The sequence below is a fragment of the Panulirus ornatus genome, chromosome 56 (genome assembly GCF_036320965.1).
Source record: "Panulirus ornatus isolate Po-2019 chromosome 56, ASM3632096v1, whole genome shotgun sequence".
Taxonomy (NCBI): Eukaryota; Metazoa; Arthropoda; class Malacostraca; order Decapoda; family Palinuridae; genus Panulirus; species Panulirus ornatus.
In genome coordinates this window covers 21,843,847-21,869,507 of record NC_092279.1, presented here as the reverse complement: position 1 = coordinate 21,869,507, position 25,661 = coordinate 21,843,847, and the positions used below count along the sequence as shown (strand labels likewise).

Sequence of the window (25,661 nt, the reverse complement as noted above, 5' to 3'; positions counted from 1 at the left end):
TCTCCCACTACCGAAATGTTCTCCCACTACCGAAATATTCTCCCACTGCCGAAATATTCTCCCACTACCGAAATATTCTCCCACTACCGAAATATTCTCCCACTGCCGAAATATTCTCCCACTGCCGAAATATTCTCCAACTACCGAAATATTCCCCCACTGCCGAAATAATCTCCCACTACCGAAATATTCTCCCACTGCCGAAATATTCTCCCACTGCCGAAATATTCCCTACATCATACCTACGTCCTTCAACATGGCGCCACAATCGTAGTAATTATAGAATTTCCAAAACTTATAACAATGTGAGTTTCGGGTGATTAATGTCGCCCTGAAATATATCATTTCCTTATAGACGCGTAGAATATTTTGGCTGGGTGGAGTGACGGCCGGCCGGCCATGCATAAGACCGCCTTCCAAGTCTTTCTATTTCTGCTTCAGTGCCTGGAGACTTGTGTGAGCCAGGGTTCTCCGTCACCTGAAGAGTGAGGGAGAGTGACATGAAGACTAACATTATACCAGTCATCCATAAACTCTTCTCTCTGTTGGAGCAGCGACGTGTCCTGAGCATTGTGTCTTGGGTTCTTAAGTGTACGAGGGTACGACTCCTTGAGCACGAAGGCACGACTATTGAGCACGACGATGACGACGACCACTGATGACGACCGTGCGATCCCCCCAGCAGGAAGGCACGACCCTTGAAGCACGACAGCGCGACGCTTGACCAAACACGACAGGACAACCGCTGAAACGCAATTTACGACCTTCATGCACGAACGACGGTTTACGACCTTGGTTTTGTGTGTGTGTGTGTGTGTGTGTGTGTGTGTGTGTGTGTGTGTGTGTGTGATGCGTGTGTGTGTAAGTGCATTTCTGTCCAAAAGACGTGTCGCCACATCGCATTTCATCCCTGAGAAATTCAAGGCCAGAGACTTGACTGAATTATCACGAGGTCAATGTGCTTCTCAAGCACCAACACATTAACATATTCCACGCAACATAATCCACGCATTTAACACGCTGCTCATGGGATTATCTCCGGCTGCTTAACGGTAAGTCAAGATAACAATATCCAAAATTATGGTCATAACATCTTTGGCTACAAGAAATAATACCATTTAATATACAAATATGAACATATGTTCCAATATATTCCTAACAATACATTTCTTCTACAGACTTGATCTATGGTTACGGAATGTCTCGATGTCAGTTTAATTCAAGGTGATTTGTACACAAAGAGGGTTTGGCGGAGAACTGCACGAAGAAGCTGTATGTGTATAAGACGTAGACACGGTAGATGGCGACTAGTGAGCCCGTGGGGAACCAGGGACCAAAAAGTCCTTATTCCCCAGCCAGCCACACACACACACACACACACACACCTGGAAAAGCAGGAAGCAAGACTACTTACTTCTGGCTTTGGTGAGTGGTACAATGGGGAGTCACATTACAATTAAATACAGAGCGCGCCACACACACACACACACACACACACACACACACACACACATATGTAAGGCATGTGTACGTGTAGGAAGAGAGGAAAGTGATTGGTTCTCAGTGAATGTAGGTTTGCGGCAGGGGTGTGTGATGTCTCCATGGTTGTTTAATTTGTTTATGGATGGGGTTGTTAGGGAGGTAAATGCAAGAGTCCTGGAAAGAGGGGCAAGTATGAAGTCTGTTGGGGATGAGAGAGCTTGGGAAGTGAGTCAGTTGTTGTTCGCTGATGATACAGCGCTGGTGGCTGATTCATGTGAGGAACTGCAGAAGCTGGTGACTGAGTTTGGTAAAGTGTGTGGAAGAAGAAAGTTAAGAGTAAATGTGAATAAGAGCAAGGTTATTAGGTACAGTAGGGTTGAGGGTCAAGTCAATTGGGAGGTGAGTTTGAATGGAGAAAAACTGGAGGAAGTGAAGTGTTTTAGATATCTGGGAGTGGATCTGTCAGCGGATGGAACCATGGAAGCGGAAGTGGATCATAGGGTGGGGGAGGGGGCGAAAATTTTGGGAGCCTTGAAAAATGTGTGGAAGTCGAGAACAGTATCTCGGAAAGCAAAAATGGGTATGTTTGAAGGAATAGTGGTTCCAACAATGTTGTATGGTTGCGAGGCGTGGGCTATGGATAGAGTTGTGCGCAGGAGGATGGATGTGCTGGAAATGAGATGTTTGAGGACAATGTGTGGTGTGAGGTGGTTTGATCGAGTAAGTAACGTAAGGGTAAGAGAGATGTGTGGAAATAAAAAGAGCGTGGTTGAGAGAGCAGAAGAGGGTGTTTTGAAATGGTTTGGTCACATGGAGAGAATGAGTGAGGAAAGATTGACCAAGAGGATATATGTGTCGGAGGTGGAGGGAACGAGGAGAAGAGGGAGACCAAATTGGAGGTGGAAAGATGGAGTGAAAAAGATTTTGTGTGATCGGGGCCTGAACATGCAGGAGGGTGTAAGGAGGGCAAGGAATAGAGTGAATTGGAGCGATGTGGTATACAGGGGTTGACGTGCTGTCAGTGGAGTGAATCAAGGCATGTGAAGCGTCTGGGGTAAACCATGGAAAGCTGTGTAGGTATGTATAGTTGCGTGTGTGGACGTGTGTATGTACATGTGTATGGGGGGGGGGGGGTTGGGCCATTTCTTTCGTCTGTTTCCTTGCGCTACCTCGCAAACGCGGGAGACAGCGACAAAGTATAAAAAAAAAAAAAAAAATATATATATATAAACCACAGAGCGCGCTACAGACACAATACGTGAGGCAGATAGTAAAGAGAGACAGGGACTACGATTGTGATACAGGACACACCTCAGAGTATACGAATCACTGCATCTAAATAAAGATGATGTTCTGAAGACCACAAATAAATTTCTTTTACGTCCTTAAATTACCTTTACGCCCTTACAGTATACCGTTCAGTATCTACCAATCAGGTTCGGTGAAATCATCACTATCGCTTGCTCTTCACATTTTTAAACATGCCAAATATTAAGCACAGTCAAAGGATTCGTTTTCCTTGTGACAAATGCTGTTATCTTTATTGCCTGCAGCACAAAATAAATTATTAATATATATAAAGCAAATACATAAGAAAATAAATAGTGAAATCAATAAATCAATAAATCCCAAGGAAGTGTATTGAGAGATCGTTGGCGGCAGAATGGTTGTAGGGTGTAAGCGAATGACTCCTGGCTGTTATATACGCAAGGTTTGGCTCTGCTGTCTTCATGTGTTAAGCGTTCCCCACCTGCTGCCACGCATACGGACACACATCGACAGTGAACATAGACACACTGCTGGAAATTAACTGGCAATCGTAAAGCCTACTATAAACATACATCTGAAAGTAAAAGTTTATAAACTTTAGCGTTTGTTTTCGCAAATGCCGAATCTGGTTTGATAACGCGCGGATTACTATTCATTATTTACACAATCTATAATGTAAGCACAACACTGGAGCTTTTGCCGGGAGAGAGTAGTGACTTCGAGCGTCAACATCATTTACTGTGCCTTAAATGACAATGTTTCGAACTTGCTCCTTCCATCACCTCGCCTGACTGGACTTACTGCCTCTCGTCCGAGCCTAGTTCACAACATCGGCAAGGACGGTACCACGTAGCCTATCCTCCTCTTACGCTCCCCCAAAACCCAATTTTCTATTACCCTTTTTAAAATTCCTAGTCACAATTATTTCCGTAGCAAAGTTCTGTTTCTCAGCCCCCATTTGGAATGAATCAACATACAGTAATTTTTACTATTAACACACCCTTCTTATCTTTCTGGTTTAACGCCACATCTCGGAAACAGCCTAGCTCACACCCACGTACATGCAGCCTCCAGCGGTAAAAGAAGGTCGACCTGTCCCTGGCTTGACAGACTCCTCGCACATCTTCTCTCATTGTCACCTCCTCCATTAACTTCCAACTCGAGAGAGGTAAATGAGAGGCAGTTTTGTAATACCTCAACCCCCCTCCAACAACCTCCTCTTAGTTATCAACCTCAACCCATATTTCTCTTCCCTGAAATGCTGTTTTTCCTCTCTCTCGTTTTTACAGATATCAGTTTGGCCTGCTCCCAAGAGCTGCCAGTTGTTTACCACCTCCTCCTCCGGCCACGTCACACACCACCTAACAGTCCACTACGTCGCATAAATATTGTGTTGGAGTTGGTAACTCGTGCGTTCGGAGGGTCGAAGTCCGCTTCTTTCTGCCAACTGACGGATAGTGCGACTTTAGCTATATATATATATATATATATATATATATATATATATATATATATATATATATATATATATATATACATATATATATATATATATATATATATATATATATATAATATATATATATATATATTCAATTATTACATACATCAAGAAATTAACATGAAACTAAAAACCTTCAGTAAATGAGATACAAATACATAAATAATCGATCTTAAGACCCCAAAGTCTATCATGGATTCTCTCTCATTCAGGCGTCGTCAGACCAGCACAACAAAGATTCTGACACCCAAACATATACCCTGACTTTTACCCTGCAAAACCCGTCACGCTCTATCATACCCTCATCATCTTCCTACCCATCACACATCCCATCTCTCATAACTTCGTATTCCCATATAACCTAACATCCCCCGTCTCCCACTGCCTCGTTCCTAAACCAACATACCCTTCAAACACCCTCACTTATACATATCAAAATACCTCGCCCATGCTGTCTTCCATATCTTCCACAATGTCTATGATCGGGAATGGAACTCAGGGTTCTAGCCAGCACCTACCTCATTAAGCGTCCCTCTTCCGCACTCTACCACCAAAGCTATTCAACGTCTCATTCAACTCGTCGGACGTCCGCCAGTCGGGTCAGGTTTGACACTTCACCTCTCAGTAAGCAAGAGAAAAAGTTTCCTTCTCCATATATATATACGACACCTAACGCACGTGAACGGTAAAAATAATTACAGTAGAAATACAGTACAGTACTAGTCCTTCTCAATCACATTTCTGAATCCTGCCACTTTTATTAATTTAATAATATCAAATATCAATTTCTTTTTCTGTCTCTCTTTCACCTGTGAAAGTTGTTTGTAGAAGGCATCTATATTAGAGTTGTGGGTTAAGCACAGACCTCATTATTAGATTATTCTATTCTTTTCTTCTACTGCTTTTAAGGGGACTGCATCTTATTTTATAAATTGTTTTTTGGGCAGACGACCCCTTTCTTTGGCCTTGGGTGTGCGTGGTCTGTGGATCTCTCTCTCTCTGCACGTGGGGGTCAACTGTCTACACAAGTTGGTCAGGACCTGAGCTTCGACAGTCGTCAGATCTCAACTCGTCCGTTTCATATCATTTCCGCCTCAGGTTCAATTAGTGTGTCCGACGGAATTCCCGCCGACCGTTCTTAGTGACTAGGCTGTGGGAGCGGCAGTGTCCACTGACGGCGGAGGCTGGCGCCTCACTCATGCCTTGGCTGCCATGATGACCCGGGCGGTCGCCCCACACTACATAGGCTCCAGCGGTGGGGCGTCACCGCCACACGACTGATCAACCACTGTCAACCTCTCACCGCCGCCTCCTGCTGCTGCTGCAGGGTGTCAGGTCCAGCTGGTCCCGAGCACAACCCCGAGCCGCCGCCGCTGCCGACCAGCCCCGACACTAGCCGGTCACTTGTTGCTCAATATCTTCGGGATACCTGGGTCTTCCCCGACGAGGTAAAGCTCAAGAACTTCAGCGGGATGTCCTTTCGAGAAGTCGTCGGAGACTCAAACACTTCCTAAGAGGCCTTGTATACAACAAACACGTCAGAGTCCACGTACCGTTCGCGGTGATCTGTCTTTTCACTACACCATCTATCGCAGTGATCAATGTATAATACAATAACGAACAGACAGCTGCTGTCGAAGCTGTGTGTGACTGGGGGAGGAGCTGGGGGTCGTGAGGGCGCGGGCAGTGCGGGAGGTGTTGGCCGAGCGACTGAGCGGGTGTGGCGGCGGAGGCGGCGGTGGCAGGAGATGGTGGTCACAGCCACACGGGGACAGGTACCCCGCCATTACCATACTAGCCTTCCAGCCTCACTCCGGCATCGTCCCCAGCCAATACCTAGCGACACCATCCCGCCCTTCCTTCTTTCCTTCACCACCACCTTATGTCGCCCTCCAGCGGCCGCCGATGGGTCCCCAGGAGAGGCTAGCCGCCGCGTTGAATGGGGGGAGGGAAGGGGAGGGGGCAGTGGTTGTGGCGTGGTGCTGGTGGTGTGGGCGTGTGGTGCTGGTGTGTGGGTGTGGTGCACACGGCTCACCAAGCAGCCACTGACGTTCGTCCTGACCTGCGCTGTCACATCCCACTCGCCACCCATGCGTATCTCTCCCTTCCTAACGTATATATATATATATATATATATATATATATATATATATATATATATATATATATATATATATATATATAAACGGGTCCCCCTTACCCCATCCCTTCTCATTAAATATTCTACTTATCAATACTTTACAAAAACTACTTTTCCTAAATCAAAAGCTACACCAATCCTCCCATCTACACGGACATCTCATACAACCGCGCCAAGTACAGCATTTCTTTGACAATTCAAAGAAAAATCACATCGAAGAAAGTTACGGTATAACTGGTAACCCTGAATCTTAGTTTAAGGTTCAAAACAGAGATTTCCTGAACTCAGTGTGCAATCCCGGGGTACACGCTATTAATCGCTGACAACAGGGCACAAAATAAACGCTAAGTCTTACTCGTAGTTAATTCTAAAAACCTGTACTGAAAATTGAGGTAGATGTTGATACAACAGACTTCATTCTGTAGAAATCAGAGGAAAAAATTCATAAAAAAAAGCACAACTTGTTGACACATTCAAAATCAAAATATCCGTCAACGATATACAGTCAGGAATGAAGGTGAACGTCTGAGGGTGCAACGCTGAAGCAGACACACTGACAGGCAGGACTCGAAGGGGGTAAACGAGTCCGTCTCATAAGTAAAAACGAAAAGCAAGAGCTACATCATTAGTCCTGATGAGCTACGAAAGATGAATGCGGGAAAGAGACACGAGTATATTACTCTCTCATTACCCAGAGACCCGTGAGCAGAGGCGTTGAAAGAAAGACTAAAAAAAAACTAATCCAGATTCTACAATACACTGTTGGGTCGCGGGTGAATTTTGGTCGAGCTATTAGATAAAGCACGTGTAGGACAGACGGAGTACACAGCAGGCAAGCCACGAAGACGAACCCCGCCACTGAGAAACAAAATCCTATGAGAGCCAGCGAGCTGACCTATACTTATTTACCTACGACAAGAGAAGGTTAGGAGGTGATCCGACGGTGGTATTCGAAGGCATCAAAAGGTTTTCATAATCTCTATCTAAGCCGTTATTTAAAGCTAGATCAATCTGAGTTCACTCGCGGTGACGAAAACAAACTCGTGGGCAAACGTTTCACTTCGAATGAGGCGAGTAAAATTATTTTCTCTTCAAATATTAGCATCTGTTATGATTCATCAGTCAAGGTAACCGAACGATACATCTGTGATACGTTTCACAGAAGGGCCGTGTCAAAGGTACCGCTAACAACACCCAAGTGTCGCATCGTCGTGCTCAGATAGTCAGTTCTAAACCCGACGGCCAAGCATCCAACCTCTCGAAGTCCGAAATACAAGTGTGTTTTGACAGTACGTCTTCCCTCGGAGGGATCAACCCAATCCTAGCACAACCGGTCCAGCGACTGGAGCCCTCTGGTGCAGCAACGTTCTACCGGGAGAAGCTACCTAGCCGCCAGCCAGCCCTACCCATCTCTCCCCCCGTCATCGAGAATAGCTCCTCCCAAGAAACAACGTCTCCTGCCGTTAAGACAACCAGAAGCCCTGAAGCCCCCCGCCGGAGGGCACTAAGACCCACCGCTCCGCCACACACACGCCCAGATCAACACGACGCGGCCACCACCACACGCCTGTTTGCTCCCGGGATTTATTCTTTTTTTTTTTTTTCTTTTACATGTTTCCCTCCCCCTCCCTCTCCTGGAGATACCCGCTGAAGGAGTCTGTTCCCATGGACTCTCCTCCAAGGCCGCACCGACGCCGCGATGAGGGCGGTTCTTCCTTCCAAGGGTGGGAAAACGCAAGCTTGGTGCCTCGCACCAACCTGAGGCGAGGTGGACGGGTCGCGTGGACGGCAGGGCGGGAGGGTTGGCTGGTGGCCACATCCACGATATTACAAAACTTCAAACGTACACAGATGCCAACTGATGCATATCCTGGTCACACAAAACATCAAAAACACGAGTATAAAATGTTCCGTGGACCAGTACCATACGCACAAGGAAAAAAAGGAAAAGACATCCCTTTGTTATGATGGTCCAGGAGTGACCTGAAAGACGCAAAGCAATTCATATCCACACGAGGCAGAGCAAAGATAACGTTACTTCATAGCTAGAAATGTAAATCATAAAACGGTAGACGAAATACTTATTCTGTAGAAGACCACGTTAGATTACGTTCACAATGAGCTGTACAGTGCCAGTTACCAAATTTCACTGACGCCAGGAAATAATAGGGTAAATCAACGAAAAGAAACAACACTACTCATTTTATGACACATAAACCTACATCCTTTTTCTTTAAATTAGCGCAGCAGACTCCGACGAGATCCAACAAGTTGTCAAAGCATTTAATAATTTCGATAACACACGCACGATAATTTCTTCAGGCAGAGATATAAAACAATACCCAGAAATCGCGGTAGGGGAAATTAAACACATTGACCCAACGCATACGTGGACTAGTCTCTTCGGTAACACTTACGAAACACCGGAACATATATATATCACCGACGGATCTTACCAACACAACACAACTATCAACACAAATAACATGCCCTAGTCAGTCGAGACCATCTCGGGGGAAAGAAAAGGGCCAAAAAAAAAAAAAAAAGAGAGAGAGAGAGAATGTAGAAATGAATCAAGTGTCCGGCAGATATGTGTAGACCTGACTCGTAAGGGAAGAAGGAAGAGAGACGTCCACATCTCAGATGTTCAAGGGAAGGAGGAGATATCGCAACAGACAATCCTCGCTTTACCACTGAACAAGACACTCATAGTCCATCATCTAACCTCTTCCAAACAACGACAGTAAAGTTCATGATACAGCCCGTTCCAAAATGACAGGATGCACGTCATTCAAAATTCTCTTTCCTCGCGAGCAGCAGCTATAAAACCCTTCTTACCGCAGGGGTACCAGGCGGCATTAACCACGTGTGTCGTCCACCTATCTTCTTCTTCCACAAGACGTACACGTTTATATGACACAGAGGCCAGTTTCCTGCCAGATGGTACGGCGAGGAAGCGAGACTTCCGTTTTAATATCCTGTCTTCCATCTATATTAGCGGGCGGGGGAAGGAGCCTTCTGGTGCGCTATCCTATCTCCATCTACAGTGGTGGATGGGAGGAACCTTCTAGTGTAGTACCGTCGTCTCCATCTACAGTGGGGGATGGGGAGGAACCCTGTGATTCACTACTGTCTCCATCAATAGTGGTGGGTATGGAGGAGCCTTCTGGTGTACTACTGTCTCCATTTACTGTGGTGGGTGGGGAAGGTGTCCCTTCTGGTGTGCTGTCCTATTCGTCAGTACAGAATAGGATCTACGACACGGCTCCTGTTCTTGAGCAAGACAACCTCGTCTGAGAACAAAATGTACCTCTGTCACCTGGCTTTAATCTCCTTAAGTACTCGTGTCATCTTTCGTCCGAACTTATTCTCCTTCACCGAACACAGTAACGTTCAATCCGTTAACACTCACTTCCGAGACACAAACTGAACTTGGGAACAGCCGCTTTGGGCAAACGTCCCAACTGTCATATTTTTCCTCGGACGCCTCAATAGCTGATCTTAAACTGAACGCAAACAAAAGTCCTCGTTAGCTAGGCGCAGCGCCAAACGCTGGCACATCAAGGCTCGTAAAGTTGAACACGCTTGCTTGTTTACGCTTTCTGGCTGTCAGGAAGGATACACACTCAGCCAGGGATATAACACTCTGAGGTTTTGGCCCCAGACGAGTGACTCACTGCCCCTGGCACTCATGATGCGACCACCAGGTGAGTCTCTCTCTCTCTCTCTCTCTCTCTCTCTCTCTCTCTCTCTCTCTCTCTCTCCGCTGATCAGTGCTTCCCTTCCTCAACACAAAGAGGGTACGTATCTGTGAACCACCTCACCGTCACATCTGTACTCGCACCTTTACGTCACCGAGTTCCTGCTTATTCACCTCTTATCATCTCTACTCGCTATTTGTAGCGAGAGGAATTCCCCAGCAAGATTAGGAATGCGTGTAAAGAAAGCACTACATCAGTGTGTACAATGAAGAGTTGTTCAACTGGATGTAAACTTAAATTTCCACGTAAATTGCCCGTTGCTTCATTCAGTGTTGCCCAGTCCACATCAACACTTTCCTCACTACGTAATCCATAATCTACTTCAATCACCTGAGGCCCACACCTCCCTGGCGACCCTCCTCTGCCCAACAGCCCACCCACTGCCCGTCTCCACCTAGAGTGGTGGATGGGGAGGAGTTTTCTGGTTGGCTAAGGAGACCCGCTCGTGCTGCAAGTCAAAATCAACGTATACCCATGCTGTATACACGTCCTGCTGGTGTGGGATACGCAACATACTGGCGTGGTCTTCGTCCCGAGACGCCACATACTGACGTGAGTCCTCGTCCCGGGATAGGCCACACACTGTCGTGGTCCTCGTCCCGGGATAGGCCACATACTGTCGCGGTCCTCGTCCCGGGATAGGCCACATACTGTCGTGGTCCTCGTCCCGGGATAGGCCACATACTGTCGTGGTCCTCGTCCTGGGATACGCCACACGGCAGAGAGGTCTGGCTGGCCACGTTAGAGAGCACGCGTGAGGCGAGGCCGCCGTCAGCAGCGCCGCCGTGTCCGCAAGGAGCGAGTCTTCGTCCTTCAGGAGTCTTCGAGTTTATCACTGTGATGTGTATAAGGCCGCCTCTCGTCTGTGTTGCTTCGTTCAGGGCGTTCGTGGCGTACTGTGAGTGTTGTGGCTTGTGTTCTCGAGAAGTATTGAGTGCGGTCATCAAAATAAATAAAATACATAAGAAAATGAACACACATGTTCCAAGGTCAACAGATGTAAACATACGCCATACAGTACGAGCAACACAGATCACTTCTCCTACACCAAGCCATGGTGGAGATCACGCCACAACACCATAATCCCAGCACGGGGGAAGAATAAATACATGAAACACCAGAATATTCGAAGAAAAAAAAAGTCAAGCGAAACTCTCCCTTCGGTGGGAAGAGCACGGCAAGCAAGCAAGCAAGCAAGCAAGCAGTGGGTTAACGGGCGGGCACCCCAGGGCTACTGCGCCTGCGCGGGACTCTCGCACGGACGGCCAAGCCTCTTTCAGGAGTGGGTAAACACGGACAAATTACCGCCATGATGAGCCAGACAAGATACCGCAATCACGCCGCCATTTCACGCCACCGTGAAGGTATATTCTGCCAACCACCTCTGAGAAACGAGCCGGATCCAAGTGCTTGCCGCGTATTTTTAACGCCCTCTAACTTCATGCAGGGAGGAAAAAACACACTGAGCTACACGTATATATATATACAAGACCAGAACTCTAATAGGATGTTTACCCATCCTCAACTGACATCGACGCAGCGACCAAGATGACGCGGCGGTGTGTGTGTGTGTGTGTGTGTGTGTGTGTGTGTGTGTGTGTGTGTGTAAGTGGATGGGTGTATTCCCACTCCCTAGGAGACAACACATGTAACGAGCAATTATGGGTGGGGGATCGTGGCAGGCCAGTGCAGTACATAAAGGCTTGGCAAATCTGCTTGAGGGCTTCACAATTCGTTCCATGTTGAGAGGAGGAGGAGGAAGAGGAGGAGGAGGAGGAGGAAGAGGAGGAGGAGGAGGAGGAAGAGGAGGAACGTGACGGGGTGTTGTGTGTGACGTGCTTAACGTGCACTACAGGAGCCCACTTAGAGGGCGAGGGTGTGACAGGGTCCGCCCAGGATACGAGTCGAGAGTTCCAAAAACTTCTGTCCCTTCCCTCCGCCTGCGCACTACTTAATACGTGCCAAGTGGAACGGCTTTTACTGCCGAGGCGATGCGACGGCAAAGCACATTCTGCATAGTGGCTGGGGGAGAGAATTTTGATTTACACGCAGGCAAGGCCACCTCGCGAACCATCCCTGAGCTTTAAACGGTGAGGGCGTTTGTGGTGCCTGTTATACAACGTATATCATGGATAACTTCCGTGGTGGTGTAGAGGCGATTGGCATTCCTGACCGTGACGCATTCACGGGTAGCCCCAGGGTCGGGGCCCACAGTGGTTCGAATCCTGGTCGTGCCAGTCGATCCACAGCCCACCCAGCTGTTCATCCTCTCCAGTAGGATGTTCGAGAAATGAGGTACCTCGTTTTGGTTAAGGTCTGTATGTGTGAGGGCGCTCAACTGCCCTTACCATATCATCCCAAAGGGAAAAAAAGAATCGTATTCACTAGCACTGCATGCAAGTGTGGAACCAAGTGCTCCCGTGTTGTACGATATACAGTGTGAAGATGATGCCCATGGTCACGAGCGAAGTTGGAATATCGCGAGAGTTAAATTGTCCGCTAGAAAAGTGGGTAATAACCCGAGGAATTCTGGGGGAGAAAAGTTTTTTAAGAGGAAGATGTAAAGATATGTAAGGAGGTGAAGGACAGGTTTGAAGGGCGATACGCCACATCACAACACCCCCGGCAGGAGGGCAACAGGTGACAGCACCGTGCGGGGCAAACTGGGTGTCACTACCAACCATTTCACCATCACCATCACCCGCTGGGACGGTAACGGGGTAAGGGAAGCCAGCACCACAGCGGTGCCATTCACGACCACCATAACCAGCAGGACAGGTACATCTGGGAGTGGTCAAGGACCTCCTAATGGGTTCCGCTCCCAATAACTAGCAACAGCACCACCACCCGCATGGAGAGGGAGGGGTGCAGCTGACGGAGATGGGAGAGAGAGGGAGCCGAAGTGGCGTCCCTCACCCGACGGGGAAAGCGCATCTGAAGGCAGCAAAGTGGGACCACACACACTCCTATAGAGAGGGACCAGCTGATGTGGTTGGCATCCTCTGCCAAGGTTTGGTACTTACAGGCGAAGTCTCGACCAGAGTGGCGGCAGCGGTCCCCCACACACCACTACCCCAATTTATCGCCACACAATCTTGCGAGGGCCCGTCGCCCGTATCAGATAACGGCTTAGTGGCGATACTACTACGGCGAGTCGCCGGCCCGGCACCTGATATCTCATGTCTGGTATGAAACTGGGTAATGATCACCGCCCACATGTGGGAAAGCCATGTAATGACTCGGCCGGCTGAACGCACAGGTGTGGAGGGACCGACCTTTGGCTGCCGTCCTCTTGCGTCTGGCCCAATTATTCTCGTTCGTCGATCAATATTTCCCATAATTATCATAATGAAAATGCAGACAGCAGCCAGCTGGATCTGTTTAACTTGCCATGACGCCATACGGAGCTCAAAAAAAATGTCACTGAATCAATACATAAATGAGTGTGTGTGTGTGTGTGTGTGTGTGTGTGTGTGTGGAGCACACGGGAGAGGTACGGCGAGGTGAAAATGCTGGAAGGCAGGACCTGACCCCTCAGCCGACACAGGTGAACATATCTCCAGGGATGAGAGACGCGACAGAACAGGTAACATGACCCTCCATGAATATGTGGCGTAGGACAGACACAGCCGAAGGGAGGAATTACTCACAGACAGAGCCGGAAGGTGTGTGTATACAGCCTCTACCTCCCAACCACCATCGGGAATGAGCCACCCAACAGGACACCTTCAGGAGAAGACCTGACGAGCTCTGGCAGGGTACCCGGCAGTAAGACCGGGACGGGGGTTAAGTAGCCGTACGTGATGCGAATCTTGACGTGGGGGTGCAGTTTTGGCACCGAGCCCGTGACTATATGCTGGGGACGTAAGGGGTCTTGGACCCAGCCGATGACACACAGAGGGAATGGGTAGATAAGGCTCACCAACCCCGGTGCCCCGACCATCCGCGCCGCCCTCACATGACCTACCCAAGACCCCCCCCTCCATTCTTCACCTCGCCCACACCTAGTTCGATACCGCCACGTCCATCCCCGACCCGCGACGCCATACGTAGCCCTAGCAGCCCACACCTCGCCAATGCTGTACCTCATGCGTCTCTCGACCATTCCCGGAACAACCAACGCCTCCTGTAAGTTCTACGCAGAGCGTCTGCCTCACTCGCCCCACCCAAGCAAGTACGCAGCTGCTACGCCGCATCCACATCCCGCTAAACGTCGCCAGTGTCCTCGGCGGCCCTTGCTCACCACCAGGCGCTACCCACCACCACTGAGCAGACAACAGGTCATGATGATACTCAAGGCTCTTAATATTATGGCGTAGGAGAGGCGCCGTTTGAGGTAACTAGGATGAGCAATGTGGCTTCCTCGTCACCCACCTCCGTTACCCGACCCTGTACCCTACCCCGCCTCTCCACACCCTCTCATACAGAGACATCCACCTCCGCCCTCTCACACTCGACATACCATCTCCATTTCCTCCCGCCTTCTCACATCCAGCCACCCTCTTCCGCCCCGTCGTCTGACAACCAGCCACCCATCTCCAACCCCACCCACCACCTCCGCCCAACTCGATTCCACCCGCTCACACCCTCCGCCCCGCCCCCTCCCGACGCCTCGCCACCAAAGTTTAACCACCAGACCCCAAGAATGTATGCTTTTGTGTGTTTCCACTATGGCGCCATCATTATCCTGGCTTCCAAACTCTGCTCGGGGTTTTATCTTCCTCAAACCCCACAACAATGCTGGGGAGGTCAGGTCGACCAGGCGTCACGTCCCCCCTCCTTCAGCAACATGGTGGAAGGCTGGTCCACCAGGGGTCCTGACCCTCCCTACCCCAAGCAACATGCTGGAGGTCAGATCGAGCAGTGGTAAGAAGGAGCAGGGAGAGGCGGCGGGTTCTTACACAGTCTCAATGACAAGGAGGCGGAAGACATGTTAATGATATAAGGAAGGTCTGAGATGAAGCTACGTCAGAGAGAGAGAGAGAGAGAGAGAGAGAGAGAGAGAGAGAGAGAGAGAGAGAGAGAGAGAGAGAGAGAGACCGTGCATTACTGTGATTACTGATCACAAATTCACGGGGAGAGGGCTTTTTAAACGAGAGTTTCCCCGTCCCTTAACCTTGTTTATATGTACCGTGTCTTTATTCCTACGTATAAAAGAATATGCATTCACACACACACACACACACACACACACACCAGCCTGAGCCAAGTACGTATGTATCAACTACCCTCGGTAAGGAACACCTAGGCTGGGTGTGGGCCGCCTGCCACGCCCAGGCTTTTAACACATGAAAGACCGCCGACCCCGGGATGGACAGTGTTGATTCATGGTCTGCACCGCTACGGAGGGCCCCGTGTGTGTGTGTGTGTGTGTGTGCGTGTGTGTGTGTGTGTGTGTGTGTGTGTGTGTGATTACTATTTCTGTTTTACGGAGGGACAGTTTGACACTCGTGTTGGCCCGACTTCTTAACCTTGCATATTTGTACCGTGTCTTTACTCCTACGTATCTACGCACATATAGACACACACCCATCCCCTAGCTTCTACCAGGTAGGTGTGTGTGTGTGTGTGTGTGTGTGTGTGTGTGTGTGTGTGTGTGTGTGTGTGTGTGTGTGTGTGTGTGTGACCTCGTGCTACTTACGTGTATTAAAAGATACGGTGTGGTTGAGCTAGGACGCGAATAGGCAGCCTTCACTGAGAAGTATATATTCTCAAGATGTTATGTATATCAACGGTGTTAGGTGTATATTCATGTGTACGGACTATCATGTACCTATATGTCTGCTGAGAAACGTACAGTTAACCTCCCATATCTACCCGTACACTCTATGGTGCTCTAGGCAATCGCAATACAATGGAGAAGTCGCGATACATTTAAAAACCACAATCAAAAATATCATCCCTCTGGCCTTAAATACCTTACAAAAGAATCAAGGCGACGTTGTCTTACGCGCCGGGGGCCCACGTGACACTTGGCACACGAAACTAGGGTAACCACCGTGTATATTAAGTGTCAAACAGAAGCATCTGTGGGGGAAGAGAGAGAGCGCGCGTGTGTACAGAGCCTCATCTTCGTTGTCTTAGCGATGTGGCTGAGGGACGGCGCGGCGCGGCAGCTTCCTCCCAGACGCCGGCGTCAGCCAAGACCCGCCAAGCCTTCCGTGGTGGTGAACACCCATAAGCGGAGGAAAGGGTGACACCTGCCAAAGAATGCCTCACACACGACCCGCCATCCCCATGCCGGCCAAGTAGCAGGGGTGAGTGTGCGTGTCACAGCACCGTACAAGGACGGTATAAGAGCCCCCAGTTGGTTTCTCCCATCACACCGATGCACAAGGGAGACAGTTGTACTGGGAAGGGCTGGAAATACTGGCTAGAATGATATTGGGAAAAAATTGTGAATGGTAGTCAGCCCCGTAGGACAGGGTGCATCCTGTGAGAGAAAGTAAGAACTTTGCGGTCAATGGAAGGCGAACGCGCGGCAGCGAACACAAGCCACTTTACCCTCCTGCGCTGGCCGACGGCGGGTCTCACTTGTGGAGCGTTGCGACCCACCCATCTCCCGGGGCAACAGTCGTATAAACCGCTTCCTCCGTAACACAAAACAGCAACCATCACACGGTAAACACACTTTCTTTACCATGACTGTCACGCCCTTGGGAGGTACAGATCTGCTAACATTACTCACCCCTACCCTATAAACCTCAAACAATGTTTTCGCAGCTGAGCGCGACGGTGCGAATCTTGAACACGACGGTACGAGTCCTGAACACGACGGTTCGAGTCTCGAGGACGACGATACGAATCGTGAGCTCGTAGTGTACGGTGGTCGAGCACAACGGTACGGTATGACCCCCAATGGATGGGATGGCTTGGCCTTTTAACTGAAGGATCGTAGCGTCGTGCTCAAGCGTCGTACCTTCGTTCGCGATCAAGGGCCGTATTCTCGTACCCTTAGGTGTTATGGCCGTTCCTGCTCTCTCTCTCTCTCTCTCTCTCTCTCTCTCTCTCTCTCTCTCTCTCTCTCTCAGGCGGGTCGTCCGTCTAACTGACTTGCCTTGTAGCGCAGGCAACAGTAAGCATGAGGCAGGCGGGCGGGCCCCGTGTCCTGCCCGCCATCTGGCCCAGATAAGAATGACCGGGCGACGGTGTTGGACTCTTGTGCGAACCTCATCCATGTCACCAACTGAGCCCACACCAACCACAGCTGTGTGTCACTTTCAGTCTCCGACTGCCTTCAATGTCCAGGCCCACAGCACAACACGTGTGTGTGTGTGTGTGTGTGTGTGTGTGTGTGTGTGTGTGTGTAGGCTGGTAAATGAAATGATGACACCAGAAAACCCGACATCAGTGTTGGAAAGCAAGAATCTGGAATCGCATTAGAAAAACAAAATGAGGGTCTCAACATAATACCTCCTCTGCACCTCATTAGCAGCCCAGGTAAAAACACTAATTAGACAGCCCACCTGTCACTTGGCCAGGTGTGTGTGCGTGTGTGTGTGTGTGTGTGATTACTAGAGTATCACGGGGAGAGAGTTTTACATTAATGTGCCACGTCCCTTACTCTTGTTCATTCTTGTGTGTGTGTGTGTGTGTGTGTGTGTGTGTGTGTGTGTGTGTGTGTGTGTGTGTATATATATATATATATATATATATATATATATATATATATATATATATATATATTTTATCCCTGGGGATAGGGGAGAAAGAATACTTCCCACGTATTCCCTGCGTGTCGTAGAAGGCGACTAAAAGGGGAGGGAGCGGGGGGCTGGAAATCCTCCCCTCTCACTTTTTTTTTAATTTTCCAAAAGAGAAGGGGAACAGAGAAGGGGCCCAGGTGAGGATATTCCCTCAAGGGCCCAGTCCTCTGTTCTCAACGCTACCTCGCTAATGCGGGAAATGGCGAATAGTATGAAAGAAAAAAAAAATATATATATATATATATATATATATATATATATATATATATATATATATATTATCCCTGGGGATAGGGGAGAAAGAATACTTTCCACGTATTCCCTGCGTGTCGTAGAAGGCGACTAAAAGGGGAGGGAGCGGGTGGCTGGAAATCCTCCCCTCTCGTTTTTTTTTTAATTTTCCAAAAGAAGGAACAGAGAAAGGGGCCAGGTGAGGATATTCCCTCTAAGGCCCAGTCCTCTGTTGATATATATATATATATATATATATATATATATATATATATATATATATATATATATATATATATATATATATAAGCATCAGCCAGGAACCCATTTAGTGACCATCATCTAAGGGATAATGAGCACCTAGGTTGGGTGTGAGCCTATTGTCGCGCCTAGGATTCGCACTCGAGCAGGGCCCGACTCCCGAGCAGGAGCGACCTGACAGACTGTATGTATGCTAGGCTGTGTCCCTCCTACCTTGAAACTTCCAGTCTACATCGTCACACAGCGATATCACTCCAGTCGCAAGGTCTTCTTCCGTAAGCTTCACCTTTCTGCGGAGACACCTTCACTTTAGCTGAGCACGCGGCGGCAACACGGGGCAAGCAAGCACACGGCTCGTAACAGTCGAATAGTAGAAGAGAGGACTGGGCCTTTGAGGGAATATCCTCACCTGGCCCCTTCTCTGTTCCTTCTTTTCGAAAATTAAAAAAAAAAGAGGGGAAGATTTCCAGCCCCCGCTCCCTCCCCTTTTAGTCGCCTTCTACGACACGCAGGGAATACGTGGGAAGTATTCTTTCTCCCCTATCCCCCCCTCATATATATATATATATATATATATATATATATATATATATATATATATATATATATATATATATATATACCATGGTACAACACCAGTAATGGCCTTGCCCCGCGACTTCTACCCGACTGAAAACTATGTCAACAGTGCACTTCTAGTGTATATATGCATTAAATGTCATTACAAAATGACATTTTTACCTCTTCTTTTTTTTCATTCTGACTGATACTGAGTGACAATGCAATGTCGTGGGGCTGACTTTTCTATTTTTTCTTTTTCTGGATACTTGTACTTTCGTCAATCGAGCAAGACCAGAAGCCGCACGCGTCCTTTGAAACTTCCGCACGTTACCTTCTCCTAGGCTACGTTAGCATCCGGATGACCGACCCCCACCTCACACACTCGCATTGCTCCTCGAGGACACACAGACGTCACTCAGCCCTTCTTGATGTCTAACCCTCGCCCCCTGTGAACCTGAAATTCCTCTTGAATCTGGCACAGAGACTCTTCTTCGGCGACAGAAAAACAACTTAATTACGGACTGGTTAGATTCCTCGTGTTGTGACGTCCTTTCGCCTCTTAACCATCATCAAACGTTAACTATTCTCAACTATTCATAAGCACGTTTCAGCTCAGTGACCTAAGAACATAATAAACTGTACAAAAAAAAACAATGAATATCATTCACTGATGTGTATACACAAGGATGGAACAGGTCTACAAATCTGGGGCCCCAAGTCTCCATTCGTACTTATGGCTCCGACTCGCCACACATAACCGCCCTCCGTGTCAGCGTTCCTCCCGCCACTTACACATTAATCATGGTCCAGGCGACGACATTTCTGGTGACCGTACGTACACGGTGGCTGCAAGTCTCGTGATGATCGCCCACTGGTTTTTTTGCTTTTGGAATTTGTACCCACAGTGGCGAAGGGACTCGAAGTAAGGTTATTGGCTCTATATAAAGTGTCAAGGGCGGGTGTCGGCTGGATGTCGGCGTCAAGGGGGGAGGTTTTCATGTGAGCGTCGCGGGGTGGAGGAGGGGCTGACAGCCTGTGAAGAGGAGGACTCAAGTAGCAAGTGATCGATTCGTACCAGCATCTCCCCCCTCCACACCCCCTGAGAAGTGTATTCTGCACCCCCGTGCTCATCCTGTGGGTGGTAGCGCAAAAACGATCACCGAGGGCACAAAGGGTCTCTGTCCAGACACCCCCCCCCAACGGCAAAGAGCCTACGTGACCCAGCCGGCAGACGGAGCAAGAGCAGGGGTGGGGTATTTAAACATGGCGTGGTGTTACCATAGAGTATAGACGTTACGCCCGCCCTCAGCGGTCAACCTATGTCCTTAATACCTTTATTGTTATTTTTTTTTCCCCCTCCTGCGCTGAACCAATATAAATGTCCACGTATTTTTTCCTGTTCCCTACAGCTGTTACATACTCGAACCAGAATCTCTCCAGATTACACTTCACACTTGACAAAACGTAACTAACACGATTCGTTATTCGTAACTTTATACAGCTGCCTCCAGCCCTGCCCTGTCTTTTGGGTAAAGCTTTGATAAATATTCCTGAGTTAACCAATAAGTGCAGACAGTGACGAGGCTACCTTACTGGGTTATTCAATCCCGTTATGCAAGAATAATAAATAAAACATTCATGCCAGTACAATATCTCAATGGTAAAAAAAAAAAAAAGTACTCGTACGCCCTAATACACCTACACCATACATCTATCAGCCTCTCTTCTTCCCTTCTATCTACCACAGAGTCCTGACCACAATACTCGTACCACAATAAATTCCCGTTACAACCCTGACTCACTTAGACGCCACCGTACTTACCCATCTTGCATCTTTACTGTGGCAGTTCCGTGCAGGCAGACCCTCACCTGAAAAGAAAATTGGTCATCAACTGAACAGCCTATTACAACGGCATGGTCAAAAAACAAAACAAAAAGCAAACAAACAATCAAAAAATATATATATACTTTGATAGTTTCCCGCGTTAGCGACGTAGCACAAGGAAACAGACGAAAGAATGATCTTTATATACATATATATCTATATACATATAAAGACGCTACATATCCTCGATTTCTTTATAATTATTTTTGTCCCACAACGAAAACGAAAGCTCGTCTGATATGCAGCGAGGAGTGTGGGTCACTCCAACACCTGATCAGCTGTGGAGGCGACAGGTGCGTTACCAGCTGCAACTAGGGGGGGTGGGTGAACACGAACCATGGTGGCATCTGTCGCAATCTGTGACACTCGGGGAGAGGTGGGTTTGAGCAAGGGATGAGACCGTTCAACGAGACACGTATGATTTCGTGACTGAGGGTGTTAACGAGCGGAGGAGTCAAGCGCGCGCGCGTGCGGGGTGGCTGGCTTTTAAGCCGCGGGAGTCGAATCACTCACACTGGCTTCCCTCTCCAGCACATACGACGTCTCATTACCTCACTTTAGGATGAGGAAACATCGGCACACATCAAGCAGGTCGTTGTGACGCCAACCTCCGCTAGCCTGAGGGGGGGAAATATAACAACGACTGGCTTGCGGTTCATCTTCTAAGTAATGAACCAGGACGCCCGCGCGCGTCCCTCCTTGAAACACGGAGACTTTGAAATCCTCTTGGCTAGTTTTTTTCTCCTTCCGGGAAGCGTCGCCGGTCGCTTAATAACGAGGCGGCGGAGGCGGGGAGGGAGAGAGAGAGAGAGAGAGAGAGAGAGAGAGAGAGAGAGAGAGAGAGAGAGAGAGAGAGAGAGAGAGAGAGAGAGAGATTCGGTTCATGTGGTTACGCTGCGGTTACCATACTCATTCCCTAAGGGGGTTATAGTCAAAGGTCGGACGGATGACTGAATATCGCTCGAGACTTAAGAGGCCTCATCACCCTACCCCTAAACGGCTATTTCGCCCGTTCTACCGTTTCAAATAACATCTGGGGCAAGACAGTGTCCGCACAGCAAAGTCTAGAAATCTTTCACTGATCACCAAGATATCTTCGTCGATATCATTCAATTCCCTTTGACATCAGGCCCTTCCCTTTCTTTTGTCCATTCTTGATTACCAACGTCCTTATTCGTAATACAGGAATGCTATAGATAATAACCGAATATCTATAAGTCGCCGTTCACCCTCCGGACGGCATTTTATGCACGTGTGCGCACGCAAAATTCACTATTGCCTCCTTCTTTACCCCTCTCCTTGTAGGAGGTACGGGGCTGGGTGCTTGTCATGCAGGCGCCAGGCAGGCAGCAGCCCCTCCTCTCTATACCTCCACCCAAGCAGGCGGACCTCCATCGTAAATGAGCTAATAAATCAGGAGCTGGGTGTTGTGAGAACAAACCCAGACTGACACTGATGAGGTTCGCCTCCCCTCATCCACCGCTCCAATCAATCTCCTCCCGCGCCAATTCCTCTCGCAATGCAATCTAGTTCAGTCGGCTTCTCTCCCTCTCTCTCTGTCTGTCTGTCTGTGTGTGCGCTGACATGCACACGCGCTATTCTTAATTTTTTTCAGGCGTTATGTCTACGTGAGTAGAAGTGTACAAACGACACGCATGAAGAACTAGGCTGGTTATGAGATAAACAATGTTGTCGTGGAGAATGCGCTACAGGGCCACCGGGGTCGAGTGACAGTGGGAGTGCGACACTTTTCGTCCGGAGAGCTGGAGCGACCCCGCCACAACTTCTGATCTCCAAGCTTCGTCCTCCAGAGTAAGGGGACCACATCCACGAGACGGTGAGCTACCAGCGTTACACCAACACCACATGCCACTGGCTCTCCATTTATCATTCAGATGCCTAGCGAGAGTTGTGCAAGTCGCCTACCCACCCCCCAATACATCGGGATCTTCTTACAAACGAAGATATTCTTGGTCATGTCTGCAGAATCACTTCAGGGTCACTTATCAAATATCATCCAACGTCTACCGTCATCCAGGACTCCTGACGTTCGGGCCCTCGTCTGGGGCTTTGGGCACAGAGCTCTCTAGTCGCCTTACTCCGCCTCTGCCACTACGTGTAACATCAGGACAAGGTTACCAACCCAGCCAACCTACTCCGCTACACGGCAAACCTTCGCGTTCAATCCGGCTCGCCTAAGATATTCGTGAAAACAGCTCATAATGCGTGAAACAACCTCCGCTCTCGGGTACATGATGAGGGTTCAACCCAGCCTCCAGATAATGCCTTTATTATGCAACAGAGAGTTTCAACAGTGCGCCACACAGGTCTCTTGCACCGTAGGGAATAAATCATCGTGGGTGCAGGTTACCGAACCGGGTCTTATAATACTTCTCAAACCGTATATGTTATGACTTACCTCGTATCTACGCTTCCGTGACTGAAGGCCGTGATTCTAAGACAGTGCCTCATAAAGATTGTGGCAGATTCAAGGCGAGCATTAACAAGAGACTCGGTATAATTTCTTAAGGCTCATAAATGACGCCAGGAATCGACACACACACACACACACACACACACACACACACACACACAGAAAAAATATGAGACTGTTACACTAGTTTACTTCAATTGTGAGGATACAAGCCTCATGCCACCTCATACCTGCTTCCGGATCTAGCTCACCACAAATCCCAATCCTGACAACTGCAGTCTCGTCTGACACCGAGACTTTCTTGCTACGATGAGGCTTAACTGTGTCTTGCCTTCAGCTCTGAATTCTGAGTTCCCAACGACGTACACAGTAAACGGGGGTTGGAAAATCTCCCCTCACTGGTCCACTGCAACGCCTTGTTGGTACGTGCTTATAATTTCTTAACGTCGTTTACGTAAGAAAGTAATTTCTGGCGTCGCGGGCCGATTGTACGGAGGCGGCGGAGCGAGGCTCGCGTCCTCATGCGTGTCGAAGGTAAAGGGTAACAGGATATGGAAGGTTTGCCAGCACAAGTTTCCGGGAGATCGGAACTTTTTTTTAGAGTGGAGGCAGACACTTCCGTCCCTCTAACACCAGAAAATATATACCACTTACTTTTTTATGTTCGTAAAACACTCAAAAACCAGTCATGGAAAAAATAAGTGGAAAAAAAAGATCAAATATGACGTACAACAGGATCCAGGCAGACCTTACAGTGGTTCAACCCGTACAAGAGGATCCAGGCAGAGACCTTCCAGTGGTTCAACCGGTACAACAGGATCCAGGCAGAGACCTTCCAGTGGTTCAACCCGTGCAACAGGATCCAGGCAGAGACCATCCAGTGGTTCAACCAGTACAACAGGATCCAGGCAGAGACCTTCCAGTGGTTCAACCAGTGCAACAGGATCCAGGCAGAGACCATCCAGTGGTTCAACCCGTACAACAGGATCCAGGCAGAGACCTTCCAGTGGTTCAAACCGTGCAACAGGATCCAGGCAGAGACCATCCAGTGGTTCAACCAGTACAACAGGATCCAGGCAGAGACCATCCAGTGGTTCAACCAGTACAACAGGATCCAGGCAGAGACCTTCCAGTGGTTCCAACTATACAATAGGATCCAGGCAGACCTTCCAGCGGCTCATACCCCCATACAAATCATCAGGTAATGCCACACCTTATGACAGAACCAGGCATATGTGTGTTGCAAATCCCTACATCCGGCAGGAGCGCCCCGTCCAATGGCGAAGACTCGCATACCAACCAGGAAGTGCCATCTAAGCAGTATCTCTTCTTGCTTCATCCCTCTGGATTTCTGGAGCTGGTGTTCCATCAACCAACATCAATCGCGGCAAAAGTAGAAAAAAGAGGATGAGTTGCATCAGCATCTCTATCGCGTACAGTCCCTGACTACTTCAAGTTTCGCGTCTATTCAAACAGGTTCACAACCCTGAGGGAGGCTCAAGACTGGGTAAACAAGAGTCACATGTGTGTCAGGCGGGCGAAACAGTGTCGAGTGCGTTAGACCAGGCGTATCAGCGTCAGGTGTGTGAGATCAGATGTATCAGTGTGTGAGGTCAGGCGTATCAGAGTCAGGTGTGTGGGAGTCACGTGTATCAGCGTCCAGCCAGCCATCTTTATTCTTGACGTGAGCCCAGAGCCTCTCACCTCATCTCATCCAGCACTTCCAGCCTGCTTCCCAATGTCCTTCATAAATCATTATGAAGTGACGTTGCAAGTGATAGAGGACAGAGGGGATACGGTCATTATTTGCAGGGAAGGAGTGCGAGTGATTGGGAGACGCACAAGGGAAAGAGAAAAAGAAAAAGAGAGATGTTGAGGGAAAGGTATCGAGATGTGGAGGGAGAGGTGTCGAGATGTTGAGGGAGAGGTGTCAAGAGTTCAGGGAGAGGTGTCAAGATGTTGTGGGAGAGGTGTCATTATGTTGAGGGAGAGGTGTCATGATGTTGAGGGAGGGGTTTCAAGATGTTGAGGGAGAGGGTGTCACTCACGATGGTAAGCCAAGTGGTGCAAGTACGGATGGGGAGTGTTTCCAGGGAGGTTAACATAAGACACTGGTTGCTGAGATGGGAAATGGGGACTTTGAATATCATTATGTGGTGTTTACTGTCTGCTACCTGTGGATATGGAGGGGAAGCGCTCCTGGGTTGCATTGTATGAAGTGGTGGTGGTGGTGGCGGAGGTAATCAACAGGTTGTGGTGGAGGAATGGGGTCCTGAGGGACGCTAACAGGTGGTGGTAATCAACAGGTTGTGGTGGGCGGACGGGGTCCTGGGACGCTAACAGATTACTGAGGGGGGTACGGGAACACAGTCCTGAGGAACGCTGAAAGGTGGTGGTGGTGGTGGTAATCAACTTGTGGTGGACACAAGG

At 48.7% G+C, this 25,661-nt stretch overlaps 1 protein-coding gene across 14 annotated transcripts in view; it reads right to left on the bottom strand.

Annotated features, from left to right (window-relative positions):
* Positions 1 to 25,661, bottom strand: part of LOC139766006 (uncharacterized) — a 513,479-nt gene that overhangs the window by 75,657 nt on the left and 412,161 nt on the right. For 8 of the 14 annotated variants that reach the window (XM_071694063.1, XM_071694060.1, XM_071694064.1 and 5 more), the window contains one exon: positions 20,735 to 20,781. The exons of 4 other annotated variants lie outside the window; for them this stretch is intronic. The gene's annotated coding sequence lies outside the window, so the exon portion shown is untranslated. Of the gene's footprint in view, positions 1 to 4,770; positions 5,728 to 5,805; positions 6,142 to 20,734; positions 20,782 to 25,661 lie in introns of those variants that run through there. 2 more of the 14 variants (XM_071694074.1, XM_071694069.1) reach the window with 2 other exon arrangements.